Source organism: Lutra lutra, chromosome 3 (genome assembly GCF_902655055.1).
Source record: "Lutra lutra chromosome 3, mLutLut1.2, whole genome shotgun sequence".
NCBI lineage: Eukaryota > Metazoa > Chordata > Mammalia > Carnivora > Mustelidae > Lutra > Lutra lutra.
In genome coordinates, this window is record NC_062280.1 from 128421800 (window position 1) to 128439153 (window position 17354).

The window sequence follows — 17354 nt, forward strand, 5'->3', positions numbered from 1 at the left end:
ATTCATCACAATCAAGTGGGATTTATTCCTGGGTTGCAAGCATGGCTAAATATCCACAAATCAATCTATGTGATACATCACATAAATAAGAAAAGGAGAATTATAAGATCATTTCAGTCGACTCAGGAAAAGCATTTGACAAAGTATAACATCCGTTCATGATAAAAGCCTTCAAAAAACTAGGTTTAGTGGGAACATATATCAACATAATAAAGTCCATATATGAGAACCCCACAGCTAACATAATCCTTAATGGGGGAAAAACCAAGAGCCCTTCTCCTAAGGTTAAGAGCAATACAAGATATCTACTCTCACCACTTTTATTCAACATAGTACTAGAAGTCTGAGCCATGGCAAACAAATAAGAAGAAATAAAAGGCATTCAAACTGGTATGGAAGAAGTAAAACTCTCAGTATTTACAAATGATATGATAATATATATATAGAAAACCTGAAAGATTCCACCAAAAAAACTGCTAGAACTGATAAATAAATTCAGTAAAGTTGCAGGATATAAAATCAGTGTACAGAAATCTGTTGTATTTCTATACACCAGTAATGAAACAGCAGAAAGAGAAATTAAGAAAACAACCCCATTTATAATTGCACCAAAAATAATGAGATACCTGGGAATAAACCTAGTCAAATAGGTGAATGACCTGTACTCTGAAAACAATAGAACACTGATGAAGGGGAATTGAAGGCAACACAAAGACATGTAAAGAAATTCCATGCTCATGGATTGCAAGAATAAATATAGTTAACATTTCTATACTACCCAAAGAAATCTACATATATAATGCAGTTCTTATCAAAATACTAACAGCATTTCTCACAGAACTAGAGCAGATAGTCCTAAGATTTGAATGGAACCACAAAAAAACCTGAATAGACAAAGCAATCTGAAAAAAGGAAACAAAGCTGGAAGCATCACAATTCTGGACTTCAAGTTATATTACAAAGCTGTAATAGGTATGGTATTGGCACAAAAATAGATCAATGGAGCAGAATAGAAAACCCAGAAATAAACCCACACTTATATAGTCAATCTTTGATAAAGCAGGAAAGAATATCCAATGGAAAAAGACACTCTCTTAAACAAATGGTACTGGGAAAACTAGACAGCAATATGTAAAATAATGAAACTGGACCCCTTTTTTATACCATCCACAAAAATAAATTTAAAATAGAAAGACCTCAGTGTGAGACAGGAAACCATCCAAAGCCTAGAGGATAACACAGACAGTAACTTCTCTGACATCACCCATACTAACTTTTTTTTTTCCAGATATGTCTCCTGAGACAAGGGAAACAAAAGCAAAAATAAACTATAGGGACTACATCAAAATAAAAGCTTCTTCACAGTGAAGGAAAAAATTAACAAAACTAAAAAGTAACCTAGGGAATGGGAGAAGATATTTGCAAAAGATATACCTGATAAAGGGGTAGTATCAAAAATCTATAAAGAACTTATAAAACTCAACACCCAAAAAGCAAATAATCCAATTGAAGAATGGGGAGAAGACATGAAAAAAATATGTCTCCAAAGAAGACGTACAGATGACCAACAGACACATGAGAAGATGCTCATTATCACTTATCATCAGGGAAATGCAAATCAAAAAAACTATAAGAGGTATCATCTCACACCTGTCAGAATGGCTAAAATCAACAACACAAGAAACAACAGGTGTTGGTGAGGATGTGGAAAAAAAGGAAAGCTCTTTCACTGTCAGTGGGAAGACAAACTGGTGCAGCCACTCTGGAAAACAGTATGGAGGTTCCTCAAAAAGTTAAGAATAGAACTGCCTTATGATTCAGCAATTACACTACTGGGTATTCACCCAAAAGTACTTAGACACTAATTTAAAAGGATACATGCTCTCTTAAATTTATAGCAGCTACTTACAGTAGCTGAAATATAGAAGCCCCTCAAACGCTCAATTGATGAATGGATAAAGAAGATGTAGTGTGTTGGGATGGCTGGGTGGTTCAGTTGGTTAAGCATCTGCCTTTGGCTCAGGTCATGATCCCAGGGTCCTGGAAGTGAGTTCAGCATTGGGTTACCTGCTTAGCGGGGAGCCTGCTTCTCCCTCTGTCTCTGCCTCTCTCTCTCTCTCTCATGAATAAACAAATAAAATCTTTTTTTTTAAAAGAGATGTGGTGTGCATATATACAATTATATAATTAAGCCATAAAAAAGAATGCAATATTGCCACTTGCAATGAGGTGGCTGGAACTAGAGGGTATGATGCTAAGTGAAATAAGTCAGTCAGAGAAAGACTAATACCATACAATTTCACTCATATGTGGCTTAAGAAACAAAACAAATGAGTAAAGGAAAAGACAGAGAGAGAAGGACAAACCACAAAACACTTTCAAATCCAGGGAACAAGCTGATAGGTTACCAGATGGGAGATGGGTGGGGTGATTGCTGAAATAGGTGCTGGGGATTAAGGAGAGCATTTTTCAAGATGAGCACTGGGTGATTAAAATAAAAATTTAGAGAAATGATTCCTGGGACACAATGAATTTACTATAGTCAATAATACTGTAGTGTATATTGGAAAGTTGCCAAGAGACTAAATCTTAAATATCTTCTCATAAGAAAAACTTTATAAATTTTGCATGGTGATAGATGGTGATTAGATCAATTGTGTTCATTTCATAGTGTATACAAACATCAAATCATTTTGCTATACAACTTAAATATAATACTATAAGTCAGCTACAACTCAATATAAATTTTAAATAAGTAAACAAAGAATGAAAAAAATTTAGACAAATGAAAATGAAAACAAAGCATACCAAAACTTATGGGATAAAGTGAAGGTGGTACTAAAGGGGAAACTTACATTTATAAACACATTAAAAATTAAGAAATATCTCAAATAAACAACCTAAATTTACAATGTAAGGAACTAGGGAGAAAAAGGAAAAATAACCCAAAGTTAGCAGAAGGAAGGAAATAATATACACTAGAACAGATGTAAAGGAAATAGAGAATAAAAGGAATAGAAAAATATAAATAAAAGTTATTTCTTTAAGAACATTGCCAAAATTGGCTAACCTTTAGATGGACTAAAATAAAGGACAGAAAATTTAAATGACTAGAATCAGAAATGGAAGTGAATACATTACTATTGATATTGTAGAAATAAATTGGATTATAAGAGAGCACTATGAATAATTGTATGCCAGTATATCAGATCACCAAGAAGAAATTCTTAGAAACAGAAAACCTAGCAAGACTACATCACAAAGAACAGAAAATCTAAATAGATCTACAACTAGGAAGGAGACTGAATCAATAACAAAAAATACTCCAAGAAAAGCCTTAGGTCTGATGGCTTCACTGGTGAACTCTACAGAACATTTAAAATTAATACTAATTCTTCTCAAACTATTCAAAAAAGTTGAAGAAGAGGACATATTTCTTAACTCATTCAATGAAGTCTGTATTATACTGATACAAAAGCCAGATGAAGACACATACACAAAAGAAAACTACAGACCAATATCCTTTATGAGTATTTATGCAAAAATAGTTATATATTACCAAGCTGAATTCAGCAGCATATTAAGATTATTATACACCATCACCAAGTGAGATTTATTCCTGAAATGCAAGTACAGTTTAATATATAAAAATCAATGTAATATACCATATTACCAGAATGAAGAAAAAACCCCTGATATGATCATTTCAACTGATGCAAAAAAAAGCATTTGACAAAATTAAACACCCTTTCATAATAAAAACACTAAAAAAATGAGGTACAGAAGGAAACTACATTAAAAGGAAACAGAAGGAAACTACATTAAAAGGAAACTACAATAAAAGACATATATGAAAAACTCACAGTGAATATCACAGTCAATGGTGAAAGATCGAAAGCTTTTCCTCTAAGATAAGGAATAAGACAAGTCCCTTCTTTAACCACATTAGTCCACATAGTACTGGAAGTTCTACCCAGAGCAATGAGACAAGGAAAAAAAAGGCATCCAAATTGGAAAGGAAGAATTAAATTTATATCTGTTCACAGATACGATCTTATATTTAGAAAACTCTATAGATTCCACAAAAAATGAGTTAACATTAATAGATGAATTTAGCAAAGTAGCAGGATATAAAGCCAATACACAAAAATAAGTTGCATTTCTATATACTATCAATGAAATATTTGGGATGGAATTTACAAAAACAATCCTAGTTACCATAACTTCAGAAAGAATAAAATGCTTTGGAGTTAGCTAACGACATGCAAGACTTGTACAATGAAAACTTCCAAGCATTCCTGGAAGTAATTAAAGAAGACATAAATAAATGGAAACACACCCCATGTTCATGGATTAGAAAACTCAATATTGTTAAAATGTTAATGCTACTCAAAGTGATCTACATATTCAATGCAATCCCTATCAAAATCCCAATGACTTTTTATTTTTTATAGAAATAGGAAGATGCAGCCTGTAAGCCATACAAAATCTTAAGAGGCTAAATAACTAAAACAATCTTGAAAATGAACAAAACTGAACGACTCATCCTTACTGATTTCAAAACCAACTACAAACTATAGCAATCAGGGGCGCCTGGTTGGCTCAGTGGGTTAAAGCCTCTGCCTTCGGCTCAGGTCATGATCTCAGGGTCCGGGGATCGAGCCCCACATCGGGCTCTCTGCTTAGCAGGGAGCCTGCTTCCTTCTCTCTCTCTGCCTGCCTCTCTGCCTACTTGTAATCTCTGTCTGCCAAATAAATAAATAAAATCTTTAAAAAAACCTATAGCAATCAAAACAGTATGGTAGTGGCATAGAGAACAAACATAAAGACCAATAGAATAGAATAGAGAACCCAGAAGTAAACCCTCACCTAAAGTATAATGATTTTGATAAGGGTGCCAAGACTGTTCAATGGGGAAAGGATAGTCTTTTCAACAAATGGTGCTGAGAAAACTAGATAACCATATATAAAAGAACTAAGTTGGACCCTTCCCTAACACCATGTATAAAACTTATCTCAAAATGGATCAAAGACCTAACTTTAAGACCAAAGATAATAAACTCTAATAAGAAGATTTACTCCTTAATATTCATCACCCAGTTACCCCATCCTGCCAAGGAGGGCACGTGAGGTAATGAGTACTGGGTATTATATAAGACTTATGAAACACTGAACTCTACTTCTGAAACTAATAATATACTATCTGTTAATTAAATGAATTTAAATTTGAAAAATAAAATAAAAATAAATTTAAAACATTCAAATGGACATGCTTCTATTTTTTTAATATTGTGAAACAGGAAAAATGATTTTTTAAAGCGCAGATGTTTAGTTGAAACATCAACTTAATTCTTAAAATTAAAAATCATTGCTTTCACTCTTTTTTTTTTTAAAGATTTTATTTATTTATTTGACAGAGAGAGATCACAAGCAGGCAGAGAGAGAGGAGGAAGCAGGCTCCCTGCCGAGCAGAGAGCCCGATGCGGGGCTTGATCCCAGGACCCTGAGATCATGACCTGAGCTGAAGGCAGCGGCTTAACCCACTGAGCCACCCAGGCGCCCCATTGCTTTCACTCTTAAAAAAAATAAGATCTAGTCTTAGACAAAGATTTTTTACCACATTAGAATTGGCAAAGATTTCTTGGATATGGCACCACAGTCACAGGTGACAAAAAATATATACAAATTGGACTTCATGAAAATTTTTAAAAATAATGCTTCAAAAGACACCATGCCAGAGTACAACCCACAGAATGAGACAAATGTCTGCGGATCCTATATCTGATAAAAAGAATTGATATCTAGAATATATAGAAAACTTCTAAACTCAACAACAAAAAATAGACTAACCAATGAAAAATTAGATAATGTACTGGAGTAAACACTTTTCTTTTTTTTTTTTCTTTTTTTTTTTTAAAGATTTTTTTATTTATTCATTTGACAGAGAGAGAGAGAGAGAGATCACAAGTAGGCAGAGAGGCAGGCAGAGAGAGGAGGAAGCAGGCTCACTGCTGAGCAGAGAGCCCCATGTGGGGCTCGATCCCAGGACCCTGAGATCATGACCTGAGCTGAAGGCAGAGGCTTAACCCACTGAGCCACCCAGGCGCCCCGTAAACACTTTTCTAAAAAAGATATACAAATAGCCAATAAGCACATGAGAAGACACTCAATATGGCTAATCATTCAGGAAGTCCAAATCAAAACAACAGTTTGATACTTCAGATCCATTAAAATGGCTACTATCAAAAGAACAAAATAATAAGTGTTGGCAAGGATGTAATGAAATTGGAAACCTTTTATATTACTGATAAAAATGTAAAAGGGTATAGTTGCTATGGAAAACAGTACAGTATGGAAAACAAAATTAAAAACAAAATTATCAAAAGATCCAACAAATCCACTTCTAGATATATACCACAAAGAATTAAAAGCAGGTTTCTCAAATAATTATTTGTACACCCACATTCATAACATTATTTATAATAGCTAAATGTGGAAGTGACCCAAGAATTTATCAATTGATCAATGGATAAGCGAACTGTGGTATATCCACACACAATGGAATATTATTCAGCCTTAAAAAGGGAGAAAATTCTGCAATATGCTACAATATGGGTGAATCTTGTGGACGTCACACTAAATGAAACAAGCCAGTCTCAAAAAGACAAATACTGTATGGTAACACTTATATGAGGTACTTAGAGTAGTCAAAATTATAGAGACAGAAAGTAGAACCGTGTTTTCCAGGAGCTGAAGGAATGGGAAGTTATTGTTTAATGATACAGAGTTTGCTTTATAAGATTAAATAATTTATAGAGATGGGTGGTAGTAATGGTTATATTATGCCATGAATAAATTTAATAACACTTTACTGTAAACTTGGAAATGGTTAAGATGGTCAGTTTTACATATTTTGCCACAATAAAACATTTGAAAAAAAAATGCTATTTAAGCTAATACATCTGCAATAACTGTTATCCAAAACAAATACAGTTACTAACTTCAATTTCTTAAATGAGTAAATTGTTGCTTAAAGATTTTAAATAATTTGTTCAACTTTATATGTCTGTTACAAAGATAAGGTTTAGATTCAGGCAGGCAGAGGAAGAGTTCAAGATTTTAACCACCAATGTATACTGTCTTTATTTTGAAATCTATTTAAAATAGGATAAAGAGATTAATTCTCAAAGAGTTTAAAAAGTTATTACATCTAATAACACATCACCATTAGGACATGATATTGAACTGATTTTGTCCTACCTTTAAGGTTTTGTATGTTTTTATTATAAGGATAGGCTATTAATATTTTGTAAAAATAAAGGGTTTTTTGTTTATTTTATTTCTGTAGAATATTATTCATAATAAGATCCAATAAGACTAACAAAGTGCATTTTTTGTTTAAAAATACTAGCAGTGTAATGAAATTAAAGCTGGTCTCAAATGTTAAATACCAAATGTCATAGAATGAAGTACTTCTAGTCACACAAGAATAAAGCTCCAGTAATGCTTACACATTAAAGAAGCTTTTACTAACAGCATACAATGGATCACTTTTGCACACAGAATAAAGTACAATTCCCTAGTCAGCTGCAAAATGCATTTTCAGCTTTATTTTCAACTATTTGTCTTCATAAACCCTCTATTCCTAACTACAGATGGTTTCAAAATGCCTGGTGCTTGTCTGTGTCAGTACCTACATTCACACTATATCCAAATGAAATTATTATCTTCCTTTTCATCTTTGCCTCTATAAATTTAACTCACTCTTTAAAGCGGAGCTTAAATTCCACCTTGTTGGTACAATATTTTACCATAAAAACCACTGCTTGAAACCATTTTTCGCTGTTTCATCTCTGTTAATATTTACTGCCTGCATGAATTCATCATATAATTTGTTGAATTATTAGTATTCAATTCAAACTCTTAAATATTTGTGGAATTTCTAGGTGCTGTGCCAGACTCCAGAGGGAAAAGTCAGTAAGAGACAATTCCTGTTTTCAAAAGTTCCTTCTCAGTTGATTAATAGCTCCTTAAATGACAAATACCTAAGATTCCAAAGTAAACTTTAAAAAGCTAAGTTAAGCTTTCCAATAGAAAAAAACTTTCATAACTTAATGGGAAAAATAAACATTTACTTTAAAAAACAAACTTTGATTTTTAATTAAGAATAAACACACTTTCTTATAGAAAATTTCTCTATAGAGAAATAGGCCCAAAGTTCTAAAGACATGCCTGTAAGGTCAATCCTCTCCTCGGAGTGAACAAAAATGGAAAAGCAAAATAGTTCATCCTGGGGCACAGAATTTGAATAGATTATGGTTTAAACAAAATGCCATTTGAGGAAACAAGTTATAGTAAGAAAACATATTTTTTAAGATAGTAAAAGAAAAAAATGATTCATCATCAAAATATCTCACTCTTATCTCCCTAAATTAATAAATGCCAAGAAAGCAACAGATGTTTTTCTAGAACTAGTGAGGTTGACTGTCAATTTGCATATAGAAAAAAATTAAGTAGGCTATCTCTACTAGATAAAACATGTTATAAATACTATAATTTCCAAATATTTAAGAGTATGATATAGATACATGCATAGGTAGCCAAGTGAAAACAAAGAAAAAGTCCAGAAATACATACAAATATAGGGATTGTTAAGTATTTAAAAGTATTACCTTGAATCAAGTTAGGAAATACACTTTTCAAAAATGGATTTTATATAACTAGATGTCCACCTGGAAAAAACTAAAGTTATGTCCATATTGTCTACTTATAAAAATTAGATGTCAAAGTTACAGTGATTTATATGTAAAAAAATCAGATTATAACTTCTTCTTTGGGGAAGAGGGAATAGATAAACTTCCTCCTATTCTTCCTACAAAGTACAACTAAAAACTCTTGACTTTGTATATAAAATCAATTGTAAGAAGACTCTGAGAGGTGAAGAGAAGAGGCAGACCAGCTAGAGACTTTGGGACCAAAGGAATGAAACAGGCAAGTTTCATGGATTTCCTTTTTGCCTTATATATTATAGACTTGGAGCTCATGTAGCTGGCAACTCGGAAACACCAATGAGTGTAGACATGAAGACTCCAACAAAAGCCTGCTCTCTCTAGCCAAACGAAACAAAAACAAAAACAAAAATACAAAAAAACAGGAAAAGGGAAAGCCTAGCAAAACCAAAACTTATTTGGGGCACATGTTGGTTAAGCATCCAGCTCTTGTTTTGGGCTCAGGTCAAACCATCCAACTCTTGTTTGGGGCTCAGGTCAAGATCTTGAGTGTCCTAAGGCCGATCCCCCTTCAGGCTCAGTGTACAGTCTGCTTCAGACTCTCTTTCTCCCTCTATCCTTACCCCTGTTCATTCTCTCTCTAAAATAAAATAAATCTTTTTTTAAAAAGACCAAAAACTATTAGGTAAAAATTTCTCTACTCTAGCCAAATAGCACAGAAAATATGGCAGAGACCCACTCTTATCCTTGCTCACGAAGGCAGAGTAAGGAACACAGACTTCTATCCCTTGCTGTGCTATAATGAGGGGTTCCCAAAGAACCCTACTGTGGGGTACCATCAGAATAAGCTAAATACAAAGCTGGGATTTTCATCCCCAGTATATGGTATGAAGGCCCCCTAAGCCCCATAGTGTTAGTGAAAAACACTGTGGGGAGACTGGAGTTCCATTTTCATACAGAAGGAAGGAAGCTCTCCTTTCTTGCACACAGGGATAGTGTTAGAGGCAGCCTACTAGAGAGTGAATATTTTCACCAAAACCTATTCCCCTGTGATATAAGTGGAGGGCAAGTGGGGAGCAGAAATGAGGCTCTTAACTTTATCATCCAGAGTGACATCAGTGAAGACTGTTCAGGGAGTATAAGTTCCCATCCCTTGCCAGCAGTAATTAGAAGATTCCTACATCTTTGTGTCAATGGAAGCCAAGTGGGGAACCTAGACTTCTATCCCACCTGGCAGTAATGTAGCAGGATCACCTTTCCCCTCTTTTCTTGCCAGAATTTTATAAAGGGAGCCAGCTAAAATGTAAGGCTTTGAAATACCTAAAATATCATAAAATTAAAATATACAGATTTCAATTGAAACATTACTGGTCTATCAAACAAAGAATCAGGATACTTAAACTTGAATTAGGAAAACAAAACACCCAACCAATATATGTAAACAAGATGACTGGAATATTAGAATTATCTTCCAAAGATTTCTAAAGCTGTTATTATAAAAATGTTTCAGTGAGCAATTGTGAATATTATTGAAGCAAATGAAAAAAAAAGAAAGTCTTACCAAAGAAAGAAAAGATACTAAATATAACAAAATACAAATTTTAAAATTGAAAAATATAAGTAAAGCAAAAAACACAGTGGATGGGCTTAAAAGCAGGATAAAGAGAATGAAAGAATCAGTGAACATAAGGTAGAACAATATTAGAAATATCAGAAATTTCCCTATGATAACAACAGAAATAAAATACAAAAAAAAAGAAGAAGAAGAAAAGAAAGAAAAGATGAACTGAGCCTCAGACCTGTGGGATTATAGCACATGATCAAACTTTTTTTTTTTTTTGTCATAGGAGTCCCAGAAGAAGCAAAGAAAGAAGGTGAAATTCAAAAAAGTACTCAAAGAAACATTGGATGAAAACTTCCCAAATTGGCAAAAGTCATAAAACTGGAGATTCAAGAAGCTGAGCAAATCCAAAATAGGATATACCCAAAAAAATCACAGATCAAAATACATAACAGTTAATCTTCAAGAAATGACTTCTACCTTTATAGAAAAACTATTAGAATGATTGCAAGTTCTTATTAAACATCATGGGGAAAAGAAGGAAGTGATGTAATGCTTCTCAAATGCTGAACGAAGAGTGGCTAAAGGAAGTTCTCGAAACAGAAAGGAAATTATAATAGAAGCACTCTTGCCATACCAGAGAAGATGAACGTAAAATAGGAAAAGTAAATATATGTGTAATTTTCCCATTGTTTTCTAAATGATATTTGATGGTTAAAATCAAAATTACAGTAATGTCTGGGCAGTTTTTAATGTATGTAGAGGAAATACTTGAGACATATTATATAAATGGGAACAGTTAAAGGAATGTAAAAGGAGATCAGGATTCTCTGTTCTAATTGGTAAATGTCAATACTAGCAGACTGTTACTTTAAAGGTACCCAGGATTTGTTTTAATCAAGTATAGTAAAACACATACATAGGCATGAACATAACTGTTGTGAAAGAAGTTTTTATACCTACAGATCCCTAGAAACAGGCTTGGAGCATCATGCAGAGCCACATGGGAAATACCCACGGTTGGTCAGGAGGCAGAGAAAATGAGGGGAAAATGTGGGCAAAAGCCTTTATCATGGCTTCTGTGGGAAAAGCAAGGCAAAGAAGTCTAAGCCTGGACTATAGAAGAGTTAGATAAAGGAGGTAATGGCAGGTTTGGCTCTGGATTGATTAGCTTGCATATAAAAGGCACATTTGCAGGTGAATCATTTGCTTTATTTAAGAATTAGCAAGCCTTTGAGAGGGTAGTCCATCCAGAATCAACAAAGCCCCAAGATGTCAAAGCATCAAACACAGAAACTAGGAAACTAGTTCCATATGTTACATTACATATGTTAGTATATATAATTGAATAACTTGAGCAAGAAATAAAAAAAAGTACTACAGATAGATTTACTCAAAATCATTATATCAAAATGTCAAAATATTTTCAAGTTACCAAAAGGAAGACAGGGAAAAGAAAACAGGAATGAAAAATGAAGGGAATGAAAAGGAACAAAATGGAATGGGAAGAAATTTTAGTTTTAGCTCCAACATGCAAATTGCTTAGAAGTCATCATATTCAGGCTTACAAACAACAAAAAAGTGTCAGCAAACTGAAAACCAACAAGTTTGCAAAGAACTGAGGACACAAGGAAAACTGACACCTTGAAATCTGGAGAGACAGGTCAATCTAGAGTCACAGATAGGATTTGCTCAAAAGGAGATAGGTCCCTGTGGAAGCAGAAATAGTACTCCTGATAGACAAAGAATTTAAGGCAACTGTTTTAAATGTATTAAAAAAAACTAAAGGGAGCCACAAAGAGTTATTGGAATCCAGGGGAGCAATGTACAAATAAATAGAAATTATCACTGAAGAGACAGAAATTATAAATAGGAACCATCCAAAAATCCATGAGCTGAGAAGTGTAATTACTAATATGTCACTAGAGGGTTTCAACAGCAGATCTGAGCAGGCAGAAAAAAGAATCAGCAAACTTGAAGATAAGTCAACGTAAATCTCCCAGACTAGGAGAGTTCCAGCAACTTAGGTAGATCCTGAACTCATCTCCATTGACACACCATATCTATACCTAGTTACAGAGAAATTCCTCCTAAAGAAGAACTGAAGGCTGACTGAACAGATTTTGCACAACAAAAGATAAAGGCAAGAAAAATGGACACTGTAACAAAGAGAAATTACCCACCCACCCACCCTCCCCCAGTGCAATGAACTGCAGTGGGGACAGAGAGTACTAATGAACCCTAAGCAGATTTGTCTGCCCTGGAGCACAGGGGGAAAAAAGCCTCAATTCTAAAGAATAACTAGAATATAAATTAACTAGCCCTAGAATCTTGCCAAACAGTGGAGGAACTCCTGGAACTCTGAGTCAGAAGGGCTGGCAAGTACCATGATTTTTGTTCGCTCTCCATCTTGATGGCTTGGACTTGAGCAGAATCTGAGCACTCTAACTGGGATACCACATCAGTAAGTCCTAGGCCTCTAGAACATACCAGCCCCAGACATTCCACCAACGCAGTCTCAAAGTGGTGTACACTAAGAAACCCACGGTCAGCACTCACTACAGCTCCAGCTGCCATGCTAAATTGACGCAAACCAAAGTGTCCTGGAACATTCTAGTTCCTGTACCACTTTGGCTCCAAATGGCTTGCTAGAGCACCTCTAGTGAAGAGTGCTTCAGGACTTCCCAACTGATGCTTGCTTTGGCTATTAGCCACACCCTACCAGGATGTCCCCTACCCAGAGTGCAGTGGGAACCTCTGGCCCATGCCTTCCTTGGTTCCAGACACCCCACGATGAGACTCCCTGTACTGAGCATCTTGCTTGCTCCTTCCTCAGCTTCAGCTGTCCCATCCTTCTCCCCTCTTTGTGGAGAACCCCAGGACATTCTAACCTGCACGTCCTTCCAGGGCATCCTCTGTGCCGAGAGCCCTAGAATTGCCCCAGATTATGCCCACTTCAACTACAATTGTCCTACCAGGGTGATCCCTGTTCAGAACCCCCAGAACCCCCCAGCCTGTGACCTACCTTGCCTCCAGCCACCTGTAAGGACATCATTGGTGTAGAGAGTCCCAGAATATCCAGATTATACCCACTTTAACTTCAGCAGTCCTTCCTGATCCCCTCTGCACATAGAGCCCTGAAAACTCCCAGCTTATACTTACTTTGGCTGTCTTGCCAGGACATCTTCTGTATGGAGAGCCACAGGTTTGCCCTGGCTGACACACACTTCAGCTCTAGCCATCCAAGAGGCAGCTCCAGGTCAGAGTGTCCTATAACTCATGCCACCCACAATTCCAGCCAGCGAGAGAAAGTAACCATGCACACACAGCCTTCACAAGGGATAGCCATACATAAGACTATTGTTTCAAGTTTAGAAGAAGTTACTCTTCCACTTAATTCATAAAAACAAACACAGAAAGTCAAGCAAAATGGGGAAAATAAAAATATGCACCAAATGAAAGAATAAAACAAAATTTGAGGGAAAAAAAAAGAATGGAGATAAGCAACAAAGACTACAAAGAATTTAAAGCAATGATTGTAAAGATGTTCACCAGACTGGAGAGAAGATGAAAGAACTCGGGGTGCCTGGGTGGCTCAGTGGGTTAAGCCGCTGCCTTCGGCTCAGGTCATGATCCCAGGTCCTGGGTTCGAGCCCCACATCGGGCTTTCTGCTCAGCAGGGAGCCTGCTTCCTCCTCTCTCTGCCTGCCTCTCTGCCTACTTGTGATTTCTCTCTGTCAAATAAATAAATAAAATCTTAAAAAAAAAAGATGAAAGAACTCAACTTCACTAAAGAGATAGAAAATATAAACAAGAACCAGTCAGAGTTGAAGAACACGATAAATGAAATTTAAAAAAAAGGGGCACCTGGGTGGCTCAGTTGGTTAAGCAACTGCCTTCAGCTTGGGTCATGATCCCAAGGTCCTGGGATCAAGCCCCACATTGGGCTCCCTGCTCAGTGGGAAGCCTGCTTCTCCTCCCTCTGCTACACTGCCTGCTTGTGCTCTTCCGCTCTCTGTCAAATAAGTAAATTAAAAAAAATACATTAGAAGGAATCAATAGACTAATGGATGCAGAAGAATGAATCAGTGATCTGGAAGACAGGTACTGGGAAGCACTCAAACTGAAAAGCAAAAAGAAAAAGAAATTTAACTTAGGATAGGTTAAGAGACCTCTTGGACAACAACAAGAAAAGTAACATTTGCATTATAAGGGGTCTCAGAAGGAGAAAAGAGAGAAAGGGGCAGAAATTTATTTGAAGAAATAAGTGCTGAAAGCTTCCTTAACCTAGGGAAGGAAAGGGACTTACAGGTTCAGGATGAACTAGTCAGACCAAATTAAAAATGCTATAACTGAGATACAAAACTGACTTGATATAATCCCTATGAGGATGCAAGAAACAGGAACAAATAGGATTCAGGAGATAAAATTATGGGAAATAATGAAGCTGAAAAAAAGAGAGAAAGAAAACTATTAGATCATGAATATGGATTAGGGAACTCAGCAATTTCATAAAGTGCAATAATATCCATATCATGGAAAAAGGAGGAAAAGATTTATTTTGAATAAATTATAACTGAGAACGGGGTTCCTGGGTGGTTCAGTGGGTTAAACCTCTGCCTTCAGCTCAGGTCATGGTCTCAGGGTCCTGGGATCAAGCCCCACATCGGGCTCTCTGCTCAGCGGGGAGCCTGCTTCCCCCTCTCTCTCTGCCTCCCTCTCTGACTACTTGTGATCACTCTCTCTATCAAATAAATAAATAAAATTTAAAAAAATAAATTATAACTGAGAACATCTTTAATTTGGGGAAGGAAAAAGGTATCCAAGTGTAAGAAGAACAGAGAACTCCCTTCAAAATCAACAAAAAAAAAGGTTGACACCAAGAAATATCATAGTGAAATTGCAAAATACAAAGATAAAGAGAGAATTCTAAAAGCAACTAGGAACAAAATGTCCTTACCCTATGAGGATAGACACATCAGATTAACAGGATACCTGTCTACAAAAATTTGGCAGGCCAGAAGAGAGTGGCATGATATACTCAACATGCTGAATGAGAAAAATACACAACCAAGAGTACTTTATCCAGCAAGGCTGTCATTCAGAATAGGAAACATAAAGAGTCTCCAAGACAAATGAAGACTAGAAAGGGACAGAGAAAATCTCCAGACTTTATAGGTAATATAATGGCATTAAATTCATATCTATGCTATTAACTTTACTTGATTGGTTAAAAAAAAAAGGTATTTTTTTTTTATTATTTTTTTTTTTTTTGTAAGCTCTACAATCAATGTGGGGCTCAAACTCACGAAAGACCTAAATGTGAGACAGGAAACCATCCAAATCCTAGAGGAGAACACAGGCAACAACCTCTTTGACCTCAGCCATAACTATTTGTTACTAGACATGTTGCTGGAGGCAGAGCAAACAAAAGCAAAAATGAACAATTGGAACTTCTTCAAAATAAAAAGCTTCTGCACAGTGAGGGAAAAGGCAGCCTTTGGAATAGAAGAGGATATTTGCAAATGATAATACTGGATAAGGAGCTATTATCTAAATTCTGTAAAAAACTTATCAAACTCAACACCTAGAGGACAAATAATCTAGTTAAGAAATGGGTAGAAGACATGAACAGACATTTTTCCAAAGAAGACATACAAATGGCTAACAAACATGAAAAAATGCTCAACATCACTCATCATCACAGAAGTACAAGTCAAAAACCACAATTAAATACTATCTCACACCTACAAGAATGGCTAAAATTAACAACTCAGGAAACAACAGACGTTGATAACGTGTGGAGAAAGGGGAACCCTTCCCCTGTTGGTAGGAATGCAAACTGGGGCAGCCACTCTGGAAAACAATATGGAGGTTCCTCAAAAATTTAAAAATAGAACTACCCTATGACCCAACAATTGCACTACTAGGTATTTATTGAAAGGATAAGATCGTAGTGATTGAAAGGGGCATGTGCATCCTAATGTTTATAGCATCACTATCAATAATATCCAGGTAATGGAAAGAGCCCAAATGTTCATTGTGGATGAACAGATGAAGAAAATAATGTGTGTACACACACACACACACACACACACATACATACACACACAGTGGACTATTACTCAGCCATCAAAAAGAATGAAATCTTCCCATTTTCCCATTTGCAATAACAGGGATGGAATTAGAGTGTTTATGCTAAGTGAAATAATTCTGTCAGAGAAAGTCAAATGCCATATGATTTCACTCATATGTGGAATTAAAAAAAAACAAACAGATGAACATAGGGAAACAAACGAAAAATAAAATAAGATAAAGATAGAGAGGGAAGCAAACCATAAAAGACTCTTTACTATCAAGAATGAACTGAGGGTTGCTGGAGGGCAGGTGGGTGAGAAGATGGTCTAAATGGGTGATGGGCATTAAGGAAGGAAGGCACTTCTTGTGATGAGCACTAGGTGTTATATGTAAGTGACAAAGCACTAAATTCTACTGCTGAAACCAATACTACACTGTATGTTAACTAATGTGAATTTAAATAAAATCCCAGAAGAAAAAAAAGAAAAAATGAGAAAAGAAAAAACCTACAACCATGATTACTTTACCAGGCAAGGTTATCATTTAGAATTGAAGAAGAGATAAAGAGTTTACCAAACAAACAAACAAAGGAATTGATTACTACTAAGCCAGCCTTACAAGAAACATTAAACAGACTTCTTTTTTTTTTTTTAAGATTTTTATTTATTATTTATTTGACAGAGAGATCACAAGTAGACAGAGAGGCAGGCAGGTGAAGAGAGAGAGAGAGAGAGAGAGAGAGAGAGAGAGAAGCAGGCTCCCTGTCGAGCAGAGAGCCTGATGCGGGACTCGATCCCAGGACCCTGAGATCATGACCTGAGCTGAAGGCAGCGGCTTAACCCACTGAGCCACCCAGGCGCCCCTTAAACAGACTTCTTTAAGTGAAAAGGAAAAGGCCATAATTAGACATAAAAAAATTATGAATAAAAAGATGTAAACTATGATCATAATATATAAAATATGCAAGGGGAAGTAAAACAGAAGTT